Source organism: Heterodontus francisci, unplaced genomic scaffold (genome assembly GCF_036365525.1).
Source record: "Heterodontus francisci isolate sHetFra1 unplaced genomic scaffold, sHetFra1.hap1 HAP1_SCAFFOLD_75, whole genome shotgun sequence".
In the NCBI taxonomy this organism is placed as follows: domain Eukaryota; kingdom Metazoa; phylum Chordata; class Chondrichthyes; order Heterodontiformes; family Heterodontidae; genus Heterodontus; species Heterodontus francisci.
The window spans coordinates 1,431,853-1,448,591 of NW_027141820.1; positions in this window are offsets into that span (position 1 = coordinate 1,431,853).

Sequence of the window (16,739 nt, forward strand, 5' to 3'; positions counted from 1 at the left end):
GCAACCGTCTGTCTCGGAAGACGATGGGCTACACCCGGGGTGTACGTCACTTCTGTGTGAAACATCGTTTGTTGTGGCTGTGGAGGATGACTCGTGAGTGACAATCCCTTCCGCAGCTGGGACAGATGAATATCATTGGCCCGAGGTCGACTGATAATTTTTCCTTCCTCTGAGCTCTCTTTCCCACCATCTGGTCATTTCTTTTGTCCTCTGCTTTTCCCATGGTCTTCCTGAATGCTTTTCTCCAGGAATTCCAGTCAGCAGGAAGGACTTCCCATGCATTGACTCCAATCCCAGTCAGCTTGAGATCTCGCTTTGCAGATGTCCTTGTATCACAGATGTGGGTGACCTGTTGGTCTCGTGCTGATAGCAAGCTCACCATGGAGCGTGTCTTTGGCAAAGCGACCGTCATCCATTCAGCACACATGACTCAGTCAACAGAGTCACCGCTGACTCAAGAGGGCAAACATGCTGCGGATCCCTGCACGCTGGTGTACTTCTGCATTCGGCACTCTGTCCTGCCAGGAGATGCCCAATATCCATCTGAGACAGTGGAGGTGGAAGCTGTTCAGCTGCTTTTCTTGGCTTGTATAAGTTGTTGATGCTTCTCTACTCTAAAGGAGGGTGCTGAGAACACAAGCCTGTTACACGCGGAGTTTTGTATTTTCGATCAGTTTGCTGTCGGTTCACACTCGTCTTCTCAAATTTGACATGACAGCTGCAGCATTGACAATCCTGGTGCTGATTTCAGTATCAAGGGACAGATTGCTGGTGATTGTTGATCCAAGGTATGTGAAGCTGTTGACAACCTCCAAAGTGAGCCTGTCGATGTTGATGGAAGGTGGAGTCTCTCGTCCTGGCCCATAACTTTGATCTTCCTGATGCTGATCGTCAGTCCAAACTCCTTGCAGGCCAGGGAGAACCGATATACAAGCTGCTGTTAATGAACTTCATTATGGGATGTCAGCACAGCGTCATCAGCAAAGAGCAACTCACAGACCAAGAACTGACTCATTTTGGTCTTGGTGCGCAGTCTTGCCAAGATGAACAGCTTGTCATCAGCTCTGGTATGCAGGTGGACACCCCCATCTGAGTCACTGAAAGTTTAAAATAGCAGCATGGAGAAGAATATGCCAATTGTAAAGGATGCGAGCTGTGAGGAGGTTACAAGGAGGCTTCCAGGGGACTTGGACAGGATAAGTGAATGAAATGACAGATGGAATATAATGTGAATAAGTGTGAAGTTATCCGCTTTGGTAGAATAAACAGAAAGACAGAATATTTCTTAAATGGTGAGAGGTTGGGAAGTGCTGATGTCCAAAGGGACCTGGGTGTCCTTGTTCATGAGACACTAAAAGCTCGCATGCAGGTGCAGCAATCAATTAGGAAGGCAAATGGTATGTTGGCCTTAACACGAGGGGTCATGAGTACAGGAATAAAGATGTCTTGCTGCAATTGTATAGAGCCTTGGTGAGATTGTGCTGGAGTATTGTGTACAGTTTTGGTTTCCTTATCGAAGGAAGGATATACTTGCCACAGAGGGAGTGCAACGGAGGGTCACCAGACTAATCCCTGGGATGGTGGGATTGTCTTATGAGGAAACTGGGCTTGTATTCCTTAAAGTTTCATTTAAAAGGCCATTTAAAACTGAGATAGGGTGGAATTTCTTCACTCAGAGGGTGGTGAATCTTTGGAATTCTCTACCTCAGGGGTTTGTGGAAGTTCAATCATTGAGCATGTTCAGGACAGAAATTGATAGAAATATTGATACTCATGACATCAAGGGATATGGGGAGAGCGCGGGAAAGTGGTGATGAGGTAGATGATCAGCAAGGATGTAATTGAATGACAGATCAGGCTCGACAGGTGAAACTGCCTCCTCCTACGTTCTGAAGACAGTTTGCACCAGGACACAGCCCTGTTTTACCCCACTGCTGATCGTGAAAGTGTCTGATGTTGCTCCATTGTAACTGACGGAACTGTGCATGTTCTCGTGGAAAGAAGAGATGACGCCCAAGAGTTCAGGAGGGCAGCCTAGTTTCCACAGCAGTTTGAAGAGTCTGTCTCTGCTAACAAGATCGAAGGCCTTGGTGATGTCTATATAGACAATGGAGAGTGGTCTGTACTGTTCACAGTACTTCTCCTGTAACTGCCGAAGTGAGAAAATCATGTCGACTGTCGATCTACCAGCTCTGAAGCTGCACTGAGACTCAGGATAGATGTGTGATGTCAGGGTCTGCAATCTGGTCAGAGCAATGTGAGCAAAGACCTTCCCCACAATACTTAGCAAGCAGATGCCTCGGTAATTGCTGCAGTCACTGCGATTCCCCCTTATTGTTGTACAAGGTGACAATGTTTGCATCACGCATGTTTAGAGGCGCAGATCTCCCCTTCCAACAGAGACACAGAAGTTCATGGAGATGCTGCAGCAGAGCTGCTTTTCCACTTTTGATGATTCCAGGTGGAGTACCATCATTTCCCAGGGCTTTACCACTGGCAAGACGGTCAATGGCCTTGTTGACCTCTACTCTGGTGGGGTCACTGTCCAACTCCTCCACGACAGGGAAGTCTGGAATGGTGCTGAGAGCTACTTCAATGACAATGTTCTCCGTTATGTAGAGTTCAAGGTAATGCTCCACTCACCTTTCCATCTGCTTGTTAGGTTCAGTGATGATCGTCCCTGTCTTTGTCTTCAAAGGTGCTGATTTAGTTACTGCTGGGCCCGTTGCTTTCATAATTTTTTTTATTCATTCATGTGATGTGGTCATCACTGGCTAAGCCAGCATTTATTGCCCATCCCTCATTTCCCTTGAGAAGGTGGTGGTGAGCTGCCTTCTTGAACCGCTGCAGTCTGTGTGAGGTAGGTACACCCACAGTGCTGTTAGGAAGGGGGTTCCAGGATTTTGACCCATCAACAGTGAAGGAAAGGCGATATAGTTCCAAGTCACGATAGTGTGTGGCTTGGAGGGGAACTTGCAGGTGGTGGTGTTCCCATGAATTTGCTGCCCTTGTCCGTATAGTTGGTAGAGGCTGCGGGTATGGAAGGTGCTGTCTAAGGAACCTTGGTGTGTTGAATTCCTTCATGTGTCCCTCTAGCATCCCCCAGATTCAGCGGCAGATTGGATGCTGTTGCAGAGTTTTAACCAGTATTGATTGGTGCAGTGCTGAGCAGTCTGCAGAGACTTGTTTCTGGCAGCTCTGAGAGCATCTAGAGTTTGTTTGCTGGGGACTTGTTTGTAGTTCATGAGGGCTCTCTTCTTAGATGCAGTAACTGACTCAATTTCAGTCCAATAAGCCTCAAACCAGTCAGCATTCCTCCCATCTCTTTTCCCATACACAGTGAGTGCAGAGTTATAGATGGTGGCGTGCAGATGATTCCACTTTGACACTGCACTGAGGCCTTGGGTGTTTTCTGAAATAGCCTGATCGAGGATGTTGAGGAACTCCTGGGTCCTTTCTGGGTCAGTGGTTCGGCTAGTGTTGATCCGAGAACGACCTTTCTTCTTGTATGGATGAAGCTTCCTTGGCTGAAGCCTGACCTTGTTACACACCAGGGAGTGGTCAGTGTCACAGTCAGCGCTGTGATAGCTGCGTGTGATGAGGATACTGCTGAGGGTGGTACGTCTGGTGATGATAAGGTCTAGCTGGTGCCAGTGGCATGATCTCGGACGTCTCCAGGACACCTTGTGGCACAGCTTGACCTGGAAGTAGCTGTTCGTCACACAGAGTCCATGGTGACAGCATAGCTCCAGAAATCTCTGTCCATTTTTGTTCATCTTGCTAATCCCCTGGTGCCCTATGCTCATTGGCCAAGCTGTACTCAGTACCCAAGCTTGCGTTGAAATCCCCGAGAAGATACAGTCCCTCGGTGCTGGGAATTCTACTGATGGCAGTGTCAAGTGTCTCATAGAATTGATCCTTGACATCTGGGGTGGAGGTGAGTGTCGGGACATAGATGCACATGAGATTAACTGGGCCCGCGCTTGTTGACAAGTGAAGGGTAAGAAGTCTCTCTGAGCCAACTGTGGGGGGTTCACTCATTGCAAGTAGCGTGTTTTTTACTGTGAGACCCACTCCATGCTCACGAGTTGCCTCTTGGGCTTTCCCCTGCCTGATGAAGATGTAGTGTTTCTCTTTGAGGGATCCACTTTGAATGAGTCTAGTTTCTTGCAGCACAGCAATGTCCACATTGAGCCTTGTGAGTTCCTTGTCAATCACAGCTGTCTGGTGTGTGTCATCAACCTGCAGAAGGTTGTCAGTAAGGCCAGGACACATGGTCCTTACATTCCAGTTTGTGATGCGAAGCACTGGTGTCTTCTTAGCTGAGTATGTCTTGCCTGGTGCATAGATTATCAATCCGCCAGTTGAGAGATATCCCTCTAAGCTGCAAGCACCCATTGAAGCAAGTAGGTCGTGGCAGGACAGCACCTAACTGACTGGGGGCTGCACAGCTTGGAGTAGGTGGTAGTTCTCCAATGAGACGCGATGATCTCTCCCACTGTCAAAAGTAACCCCTGGTGCTCATACTCTACACCAATTGAGTGAGAGCTTATAATCGGTAACTGTTTCTTCCCATGTTTTGCTAATGTTTAACCACGAAGCTGGAGTGTCCTCTCCAGGGCACAGGCCTGGGCAAATAGTATGGAGACACTGAGCATCAGGACCCCCTCTCAGCATTGCCAGTATTGTCCAAAGGAAAGGAAAAAAACAGTACTGTTTGGTACCAGCTCTGCTCTCGGAGTTGCTGGAAAACTACCTGATAAGTAACAGGTAACCGCCTACGGGACTCCACTCCGGATTTACTGTCCAGGTTTACTCCCTAAGCCTTCTTCTCTCTCAAGACACCCACAGGGAAGTGAGACTTTTTGCCCATAGATGGGGCTCTGTTCTTTGGCATCAGGATGGAACCACACGCCAGTGGGCCTGCATGACATGCACAAGGATATCACACACTGCCCCATCCCTGGGACAGCTCAGAGAGATACCCTGATGATAATACACCCCACAGGAAAATCACAAACAGCCCCATCCCTTGGACAGCTCAGGGTCAGACACTGCACACACTGCAACAACAGTGACATTACTGTATTAGTCCCTCCATTCTGAATCACCCTACTTTATGCTTTCCGTCTCTCAGCTAATCTTGTATCCACGCTGCCACTGCCTCTTTAATCCCATCTGCTCAAATTTTGTTAACAAGTCTATTTTATGGTACTTTTTCAAACACAATTTTGAAGTGCAGACACACACCATCAACCCCACCACCCTGGTCAACTCTCTGTGAAACTTCATCAAATAAATTAATTCATTAATTAATTCATACACAATCTTCTGTTAACCAATCTGTTCTGGCTGTCATTTATTAGCCCATGTTCGACCAAGTGCCAGTTAATTTTCTCCTGGATAATTGTCTCTAAAAGTTTCCCCACCACTGACATTAGACGATCTCGTCTGTAGTTCCTGGGTTTATCTCTCTTTTTAAACAGGGCTGTAAAATTAGCAATCCTTGCAGACTTATCTTTCAGTTCTGGAAAGTCTATTGTGGACAATCTCTTTGGGCTGACTTTAACCAATTAAAGCAACAGGATACTTGATTAATAAGTCCAGAACTTTTATTGAGAGTAAAATAGTACTTAATAATTGGAAGTAAAATGATCTTGAACAAACTTGGGGAATATAACTTCACAGCTCCAGCAGGTGTGTGGACTGGTCGAGCTTGGTCTCAGAGTGTCACGGTCCTCTTTGTCCAGTCCAGATCCCTCATCAGGTGGAGATCTTGGTCGATGATCTGAGCCTTTACCCCTGAGGTCTTCTCGTGTTCCTGCACACTGAAACCTGACAAAATCCCTACTTTTAACCCCTGGATGGCCATCACACCACCTTGTAAAATAATAATTGGTCTTAGCTGTTGCTCGGTACATTTAATTAATGATGTCTTCCACTAACAGCCAACTGTCCTCAGAATCTCAGACATGAGTACAATGGAGTGGTTTCACACTGTCTCCCAATCTGATCTGAAACAAGTTTCCTATTCATTAAATCGAGACTCTTGAAAATGCTGGAAATACTCAGCAGGTCTGACAGCATCTGTGGAGAGAGAAACAGAGTTAACGTTTCAGATCTGTGATCTTTCATCAGAACTGGGCTGAAATTGTCTGAGGGACTGAGATTGTGGAATCAATTTCAGGGTCAAAAACATTGTCCTCTGCAAGGAAAGGAAGATGGTGATTATTAAGTATAGTGCAAGAATATAGATGCTTTTACATTATTTGAATCAACATTGATTTAAACTTTGTGCTCACGAAACCTATCTTTTGATCAAAATGACATTGATAACAATGGAAAAAGCAACACATGCATTTCACGACCACAGGACTTTGTGAAGCCTTTTACAGCCAATGAAGGACTTTCCAAGTGTTGTCACTGTGCAGTACAATACAATACCCGACAAGAAGGATATTTCACATTCGAGTCACGCAAGTCCCAGGCAATGACCTTCTGAAACAAGAGAGAATCTAACCCTCTCCCCTTGACATTCAACAGCATTGCGATTGCTGAATCCCCCACGATCAACATCCTGGGGGTTACCATTGACCAGAAAATGAATTGCAGTAGCCATATAAATATCATGGCTACAAGAGCAGGTCAGACACTAGGAATCCTGCGGCAAGTAACTCACCTCCTGACTCCCCAAAGCCTGTCCCCTATCTACAAGGCACAAGTCAGGAGTGTGATGCAATACTCTCCATTGCCTGGATAGGTGCAGCTCCAACAACACTTAAGAAGCTCAACATCATCCAGGACAAAGCAGCCCACTTGATTGGCGCCTCATTCACTATATTCACTCTCTCTATCACCAACACACAGCGTGCACCATCCACAAGATGCACTGCAGCAACGCAGCAAGCCTCCTTACACAGCACCTTCCAAACCCGTGACTTCTATCACATAGAAGGACAAGGGCAGCAGATGCATGGGAACACCACCACCTGCAATTTCCCCTCTTTGCCACACACCATCCTGGAATTGAAACTATATCACCGTTCCTTCACTGTGGCTGGGTCAAAATCCTGGAACTCCCTTCCTAACAGCAACACATCGACTGTAGTGGTTCAAGAAGGCAGCTCACCACCACCTTCTCGAGGGAATTAGGGATGGGCAATAAATGCAATAAATAAAAATAAAATCAATAAAAAAGACAATAATCCCCAAAAGTAGAAAATCCATATGAAAATGAAAATATAATAAAGCACAGTCAGCATAGATTTCACAAAGAAAGACTTGATTAACCTTATCTTTGAAGAATCAACAGCAAGAGTAATACAGCAGATGTAGAAGAGTTTAAGTTAATAAAGCCTCATCCTTTTAAGTGCTTGAACCAACAAATTGTGGGTTAACAAACAAGCACACTAACTGACAGAGCTGGGTGTTGTTCTTTCTAGATTCCCCTAAAGCAGGGTGTCAATGAGTTAAATCTTCAGGTTGCTGCAACCAGAATAGCCATTGTCCACGATCAGTTTTACTGTTATAAATAAAGGGTGGAACATTCATTGTGAATCTATAGAAACAGTCTGGTCCTGCACACTGCAGACACATCCACGTCATCACCAACCAGTTCTCCATCAATTGATGCAGTTATTTGACTTTTCCCCATTAGCTCCATGGAATTAATTTTGAAAGATTTTAAATTCCAAGAAGTTTTGTTAATATTCAGCCCTTGAGAAGAAATCATTCCCTGGCCACAGTGGAGAGAGCATTGAATATAAAACAGTAGACTACCAGGTAACACAGAGAAAACTCATCAGCTAATCTAGAATTACTTAGTTTTCTTATTTTTGCTCTTGCTATTCGGTTTTTCATCATTTTCAGCTCCTGACTGTGGATATTATTGTGATTAAATGTGAAAAGATGCACTGTGTCTCAGCCCCGGTATATTGGCTCTTTCTCTGCACAGTGCTGTGCACACTCAGATACTGACAGTGTCTCTCCCTGCCTCAATTTTCCAGCCCTGACGGTGCAGAAAGCGCTGCTCAAAGTTACACATTCTGACTGTTTGCAGTTGATTAATGAGAGATTATTAACGTATCCTTCTGCAGTGCTGCCTCGGTTAATAACAGCAGATCGAAGTCACATTTCAGATACAGAAACAGACGCATCAATTATTCACTCTTTCCCAGAGTGAGTGAGGCCGGGACAAGCAGCAACATTCCAGCCCCACGCTCTGCAATTACCCAGCACAAGCGGAAAGCAGTGAATACAGATTCAATCAGTGGGTTAATGTCCATTACAGGGATGCAAGATTCCACGGCCCAGGACAAACATCCCCATATACCGAGAACAAGCTCAGGAAACCCAGGGGGAGTTAATATCCCAATCACTGAGCATTCCAGTCACATTGAACAAGTTCCTGAACTGAGTGAACCTTTCAAAGTACAGAAGTGATGACGAGGTCAAAAAGGTCTGAACAGTTGAGGTGACTGAGCGGTTTCAGCTTCTCTGTTCAGGTTGCAGCTTTCACTGGAGGCATGTGTTTAAATCCCACTTCTGACAACTTGATTTTCAGTTACTTTGCAGAGTTTCCTTGAAGGTTTGAGGTGGAGTAAATACTGAGGAACTGTTTCTAACTGCTGAACGGTCAATAACCGAAGGTTACAGATTTAAAGTGACTCACAAAACCAGAAGGAACATGAGGAAAAATTCCTTTCTGCAACATGTGGTTAGCATTTCAGTTATGTGGATAGATTGGAGAAGCTGGGGTTGTTCTCCTTCGAGAGGAGATTTGTTAGAGGTGTTCACAATCATGAGGGGTCGTGACAGACCCGATAGAGAGAAACTGTTGGTAGAAGGATTGAGACTCAGGTAAAAGCTGTGGCTCAGTTGGTCACACTCACCTCGAAATCACAAGCTTCTGGGTTCAGATTTCACAGCTGACACTCCAGTACAGCACTGAGGGTGTTGAAGGTGCTGCCTTTCAGGTGTGATGTTAAACCAAGACCTGGTCTGCATGTTTGGGTGAATGTAAAAGATCCCATGCTGCAATTTCAAACAAGTGAAGAGCAATTCTCCCTGGTGTTGTGATCAATATTTGTCCCTCAATCAGATCAGTTGGTCATTATCACATTGCTGTTTGTGGGTATTAGCTGCTGCATTTCTGACATTACAACAGTGATTACACTTCAAAAGTATTTCATTGTCCACAAAGTGCTTTGATATATCCAGTGGTCAGGAAAGGTGCTATATAAATGCAAGTCTTTTCTTTCTTTATCACAACACATTACTGTGTAAAAAATGGTTCTTCATGTCACGTCTGGTTCTTTTGCCAATCACCTGATATCTGTGTCCTCTGCTTACTGACCCTTTTACCACTGCAAACAGTTTCTCCTTATTTAAACTATTGAAAACCTCCATGATTTTGAACAAATGTGTCAAATCTTTTCTGAATTTTCTCTGCTGCAAGGAGAACAACCCCAGCTTCTCCAATCTCTCCACATAACTGAAATCCCTCACCCTGCTACCATTGTGGTAAATCTCTTTTTTATTCTTTCATGGGATGTGGGCACTGCTGACACAATGTGATTCCTGTCAACGGAGCGGCCCGCTGACATCATCGGAGAGCGCCAAGCTGCACATAGGCACAGCTACATCTTGCCAGGATTAAGTGGCACATGCACAGGATGATGTCATGGCTCAGCACCAACATCATCGCATATCCGCCCATGGTCCATCTTCGCACATTCACGCTAAAGCGTCATCGGGTATCCAGCCTCTCACTCAGCTGAAGGAAGCGGCTGAATGGGAGACTTTGAGGTTGGAGCTCTCCCCCCTCGGCCTTGACGCTTCTTCTCCTCAACTGCTCGCTCGCCACCTCGCTGCTCCCCTGGATGATTGTTCCCCGCTCGCGTCACCCAGCTCTCCTGCCACTCGCTCCCAGCCCCCCAACCCCCACTCCAGCCATTAGCTCTAGGCCATGCCACTTCCCTCCTCTTGGCCGCTCGTTCTTCACTCCTACGTCACACTTTATGAGAGGCATAGATAGTGTAGATAGCCGGAGTCTGTTTCCCATGGTAGGGGTGACTAAAACTAGAGGGCATAGATTTAAGCTAAGAGGGAGGAGGTTTAAAGGGGGTCAAGGGGGTAAATCTTTCACAGAAAGAATAGTGGGTATCTGGAATGAGCTGCCTGGTGGAGGCAGGAACAGTAGTCACATTTAAGAGGCATCTGCACAGGTACTTGAATGAGCAAGGCATGGAGGGATATGGAATTAATGCAGGCAGGTCGGATTAGTATAGATAGGCATTATGGTCGGCATGGACGCGGTGGGCCGAAGGGCCTGGTTCTATGCTGTGTGACTCTATGACTCTCTGTGACTCCTGTTAATTGTTTAATTATCCACCACCATTCAGGACTGGATGTGACAGGACTGCAGAGCTTTGATCTGATCTGTTAATTGTGAGATTGCTTAGCTCTGTCTATTGCATGCTGCTTCCGCTATATGACATGCAAGTAATTCTGTGTTGTCGCTTCACCAGGTTGACACCTCATTTTTAGGTCTGCTTGGTGCTGCTCCTGACATGCCCTCCTGCACACTTCATTGAACCACTATTGCTCCCTTGGCTTGATGGTAATGGTAGAGTGAGGGATATGCCAGGCCATGAGGTAACATATTGTGTTTAAATACAATTCTGCTGCTGCTGATGGCCCACAGTGCCTCATGGATGCCCAGTTTTGAGCTGCCAGATCTGTTCATTTCTTCCCTCAGATATAAATGAAAAAAAAATTCTGAAGAAATGCATGAACTAAATAAAAAGGAGAGAGAAATAAATACTGACAAAATAGATGTCAGCATTTGGAAGGTAAAAAGATTTCAGTTTTATTATTGATGAGTGAGAGGAATATATCACACTTTGGGGCTTCTGTAAGTGGATTTACTGTATCAGAGTAGAAGTACTGTATCAGGCCTTGTTAGCTCAGTTGGTAGAGCATGAGACTTTTAATCTCAGGGTCTTGGATTTGAGACCCTTGTTGTGTGGTTGTTCTTGCCTTTTTCAGTCTTCATCGGCAGAGAGTTCAAGGAGTGTTTGAAATTAAATTCAACAACATCACCAGATTTCAACCCCCCTCCCCCTTGCCCCCATCCCAGTTAGTTGACAGGACCCTCAACCTCTGCCTTCCCCCTTCCCCTCCCTCCCAGAACTGCGACAGGGTTCCCCTTGTCCTCACTTTCCACCCCACCTGCCTCCACATCCAAAGGATCATCTTCCACCATTTCCAGCACCTCCAGCGTGATGCCACCACCTACCTCATCTTCCCCTCCCCTGTCAGCATTCCGAAGGGATCGTTCCCTCCACGACACCTTGGTCCACTCCTCCATTATCCCTGACACCTCGTCCCCTTCCCAAGGCACCTTCTCATGCAATCGCAGGAGATATAATACCTGCCCTTTTCCCTCCTCTCTGCTCATTATTTAAAGCCCAAACACTCCTTTCAGGTGAAGCAGCGATTTACTTGTACTTCTTTCAATTTAGTGTACTGTATTCGCTGCTCACATTGCAGTCTCCTCCAAATTGGGGAGACCAAACGCAGATTATGTCGAACACCTCTGCTCAGTCCGAAAGCATGACCCCGAGCTTCTGTTTCCTTGCCGTTTCAACACTCCCCTCTGCTCTCATGTCAACATTTCTGTCTTGGGCCTGTTCCAGTGTTCCAGTGAACATCTCCATGGAAAGAACAATCTTACACGCCAGCTCAAATGTTGGATTTTGTGTGTTAAGTATCTTTTCTCTTCTAAAGATTACACTATCAATCATTCACCACTCTGTCTTCTCCTGAATTTCGAGTTCAAATCTGTTTGTGAAGTTGAGTGACACGTTAAGACAGCATAGTCTTTGTCTTTGTGAAGGAAGTGATTTCAGAATGGCTGTTTGAAACTGTCCCTCCTTGCACAGAAATTCAGTGCAAATGCTCAAATCACCCACAATTTCTTTGTGAGAAATTTGTTCACAATTGCATTCGACATGGAAACCGCCTCAACATTAATCTCACTGAAGGAAAGTGTGACCGTGTTGTTTGTTTCAGAGTGTTGGTGCCGTTATGTGTCGCTCTTAACCAAGACTGGGACACAACGCAAGGTTGATCCAAGGTTGGCATATATTATCATTCAGGAGCAAGAAAAATCAAAAGGAACCTAACAAGAAAACCCAGTCTCCAGATGTGAGAATCTGTAGATCCGCTTTGGGAAAATGAATCAGAGCAGAATGAAGGGTGAACTGTCCGACTGCCCAGAAGAGATGAAGACACAGCTCAGTCAGCACATTCCCCTGGTTTATGATGCTGGAACATTCCTCACACAGAAATGATTCAACCCGATGACAAACGTGCTTACAGCCGATAATTTATTAAGATAATTTTTTTTTGAGCTACAACACAAACAGCTACTCGACAATGTGGAAAATTACCCAGGTGTGCCCTGTCCGTAAAAAAAAAGCAGGACAAATCCAATCTGACCAATTACCGCCCCATCAGTCTGCTATCAATCATCAGCAAAGTGATGGAAGATGTCATCAACAGTGATATCAATCAACACGCATTTAGCAATAATCTGCTCATCGATGCTCAGTTTAGATTCCGCCAGGGCCTCTCGGATCCAGGCAAACATTTGGAAGCTGGAGTATAATGTGGGAAAATGTGAGGTTATTCACTTTGGTAGTAAGAACAGATAAATTAAATATTATTTAAATTGTGAGAGACTACAGAATGCTGAGGTATAGAAGGATCTGGGTGTCTTCGTTCGAGAATCACAAAAAGTTAGCATGCAGGTAGAGCAAATAATTAGGAAGGCAAATGGAATGTTACCCTTTATTACAAGGGGAATGGAGTATAAAAGGAGAGAAGTCTTGCGACAAATGTACATGGTGTTGGTGAAACCACACCTGGAGTACTGCGTACAGTTTTGGTCTCCTTATTTAAGGAGGGATATACTTGCATTGGAGGCAATTCAGAGAAAGAGGTGGGCAACTGTCTCTTCCCCACCACAGCCACCTCGAGGGCATTGTGCGGAGGGGGTGAGACTTCGGGCGTGCAGGACGGATCTGATGGGGAGGGCTCTTCTCACCACCAGCCAAGTTTCATCTTGGTCCTTGTGTGAAAGTTCTGGTGATGAGGCATTTCGCCAAATGACTTTGGCAGTTTGCACGGGGAACCATCCGACTGGATCCACCATCTCCTTTTCCTGTAGGCCCTTGAGGACATTCCGTGCAGACCACTACCTGAAGGATTGGTGGTCAAAGATGTTTTTCCACAGAAACTTTCCCATGAAGGATAGGTGGTACGGCATGGTCCAACTGGATGGAGCATTCCGCGGCAATGTGACCAGGCGCATCCTTCACAACGCTGGGGACAGATAGAACCTCAGCACGTAGTGACACTTGGAGATTGTGTACTGGGGATCTGCGCACAGCTTGATGCAGCCGCACACAAAGGTAGTCATCAGGATGAGGGCGACGTTGGGTACATTTTTCCCGCCCTTATCCAGGGGTTTGAACATCGTGTCCCTCCAGACCTGGTCCATTTTGGAACCCCATATGAAGCGGAAAATGGCTCGGGTGATCGCCACAGCGCAGGAGTGGCGTATGGGCCAGACCTGCACCACGTACAGCAATGTGAGCGCCTCACACCTGATAACCAGGTTCTTCCCCACAATGGAGAGAGATCGCTGCTCCCACATGCTCAGCTTATGGTGTATCCTGGCTACTCGCTCCTTCCAGGTTTTGGTGCACGTCCCAGCCCTTCCAAACCATATCCACAGCAACTTCAGGTAGTCTGACCTGACGGTGAAGGGGACAAAGGATCGGTCAGCCCAGTTCCCAAAGAACATGGACTCGCACTTGCCGTGGTTAACTTTGGCTACCGAGGCGAGTTCGAACTGGTCGCAGATGCTGATCAGTCTGCGAACGGACAGCGGATCCGAGCAAAAGACGGCGACGTCATCCAGGTACAGGGAAGTTTTAACCTGAGTGACTCCACTGCCTCGGATTGTAACCCCTCCCCCCTTATGCTTGCATCCTTCCTAATCGACTCAGCAAAGGGTTCAATACAGCAAACAAACAAGACAGAGGAGAGAGGACTGCCCTGTCTGTCTTTGCAAAGCAGGTGTAGAAAAAGATGCAGTGGTTTTTATTGCGGTTCATCCCAAGCAGCTGTGTAAAACAGGAGTCTGTGCTCTCCAGGCTGCTCTCAGGGATGCACACCGAGATAAACATCAACTGCTGCTGGAGGACTATCAATTCGGTGAAAGACGCCCTTTGGTCTGCCCGAAACTTGCTGGTCTTCCAGCGCAAAGAGTTGTCCATGACCTAATGTTGCTGACTGGCACATTCCAAGGTCCAAGACTACGTGCTGAGGGACGCACTACAGCTTGGGGCAGCCACTGCAAAGGCTCACTGGGGAAGACCACTGTGTAAGGTTCCCCCACAAGGTGAAGTGAGGGACTGGATACATGGAAATCCCCTCGGGCTGTATCCAGAAAATATTTCTCTGCCTCCAGGCTCACTTCTTTGACCAGGAGTCCTCCTCCCCACCAGCAGACCCATTCACCCACCTCCAGCATTCTCCCTCTACCTGGACCCCTCCCCCTGGCCACTTACCCGCTCTTGATCTCTTCATTGAAAACTGTCGGCTGGACATTTGTCATCTCAATTTCTCTGCCCCCCTCACTCACTCTCACCTGTCCCCCTCTGATCTTGAGGGACTCCATTCTCTCAGGTCTAACCCCGACATGGTCATCAAACCTTCAGACAAGGGTCGTGCTGTTGTTGTATGGCGTACCGACCTCTACCTTGCAGAGGCTCAGCGCCAACTCACAGACACTTCTTCCTACCTCCCTCTGGACCATGACCCCATCGGCGAAAATCAAGCCACCGTCCAAAGGGCTGTCACTGACCTCATCTCCTCTGGAGATCTTCCTTCTACAGCTTCCAACCTCATAGTCCCGCAACCCCGGACAGCCCGCTTCTACCTCCTAACCAAAATCCACAAACGGGAATGTCCCAGCAGACCCATTGTGTCAGCCTGCTCCTGCCCCACTGGACTTACTTCTTCCTATCTTGACTCTATCTTTTCTCCGCTGGTCCAGTCTCTTCCCACCTACATCCGTGACTCTTCTGACGCCTTACGTCATTTTGACAATTTCCAGTTTCCTGGTCCCAACCGCTTCCTCTTTACTATGGACGTTCAATCGCTCTGCACCTCCGTCCCCCACCAGGATGGTTTGAGGGCTCTCCACTTCTTCCTGGAACAGAGGCCCAACCAGTCCCCATCCACCACCACCCTCCTCCGCCTGGCTGAACTTGTTCTCACATTGAACAACTTCTCCTTCAACTCCACGCACTTCCTTCAAGTAAAAGGTGTCGCTATGGGTACTCGCATGGGTCCTAGTTATGCCTGTCTTTTTGTGGGATATGTCGAGCATTCTTTGTTCCAGTCCTACTCAGGCCCCCTCCCCCAACTCTTTTTCGGATACATTGATGACTGTATCGGTGCCGTTTCCTGCTCCCGCCCCGAACTGGAAAACTTTATCAACTTTGCTTCCAATTTCCACTCTTCTCTCACCCTTACATGGTCCATCTCTGACACTTCCCTTCCCTTCCTCGACTTCTCTGTCTCCATCTCTGGGGATAGGTTGTCTACTAATATCCATTATAAGCCCACCGACTCCCACAGCTACCTCGACTACACTTCTTCACACACTACCTCCTGTAAGGGCTCCATTCCATTCTCCCAGTTTCTCCGTCTTCGACGCATCTGCTCTGATGATGCTACCTTCCATGACGGTGCTTCTGGTATGACCTCCTTTTTCCTCAACCGAGGAATCCCCCCCACTGTTGTCGACAGGGCCCGCAAACGTGTCCGGCCCATTTCCCGTACCTCTGCCCTCAAACCTTCCCCTCCCTCCCAGAACGGTGACAGGGTTCCCCTTGTCCTCACTTTCCACCCCATCAGCCTCCATATCCAAAGGATCATCCTCTGCTATTTCCGCCACCTCCAGCGTGATGCCTCTACCAAACGCATCTTCCCCTATCAGCATTCCGAAAGGATCGTTCCATCCGCGACAACCTGGTCCACTCCTCCATTACCCCCACCACCTCGTCCCCATCCCATGGCACCTTCCCCTGCAATCGCAGGAGGTGTAATACCTGCCCATTTACCTCCTCTCTCCTCACTATCCCAGGCCCCAAATACTCCTTTCAGGTGAAGCAGCGATTTACTTGTACTTCTTTTGATGTAGCATACTGTATTCGCTGCTCACAATGTGCTCTCCTCTATATTGGGGAGACCAAGCACAGACTGGGTGACCGTTTTGCGGAACACCTCCGCTCGGTCCGCAAGCAGGACCCTGAGCTTCCGGTTTCTTGCCATTTCAACACTCCCCCTTGCTCTCATGCTCACATCTCTGTCCTGGGATTGCTGCAGTGTGCCAGTGAACGTCAACGCAAGCTCGTGGAGCAGCACCTCATCTACCGATTAGGCACACTTTCCAGCCTGCCGGACTGAACATTGAGTTCAATAATTTCAGAGCATGACAGCCCCCCATTTTACTTTCATTTTTAGTTGTTTTTTCTTTTTTCTTCTTTTTTGCTTTTTTACATTTTTTACAACCTTTTATATTGCATTTATTTCATTTCATCTTAGTTTATTCAGTTTGCTTACCCACTGTTTATTTTCAGGTTTGCTCTTGCTGCTGT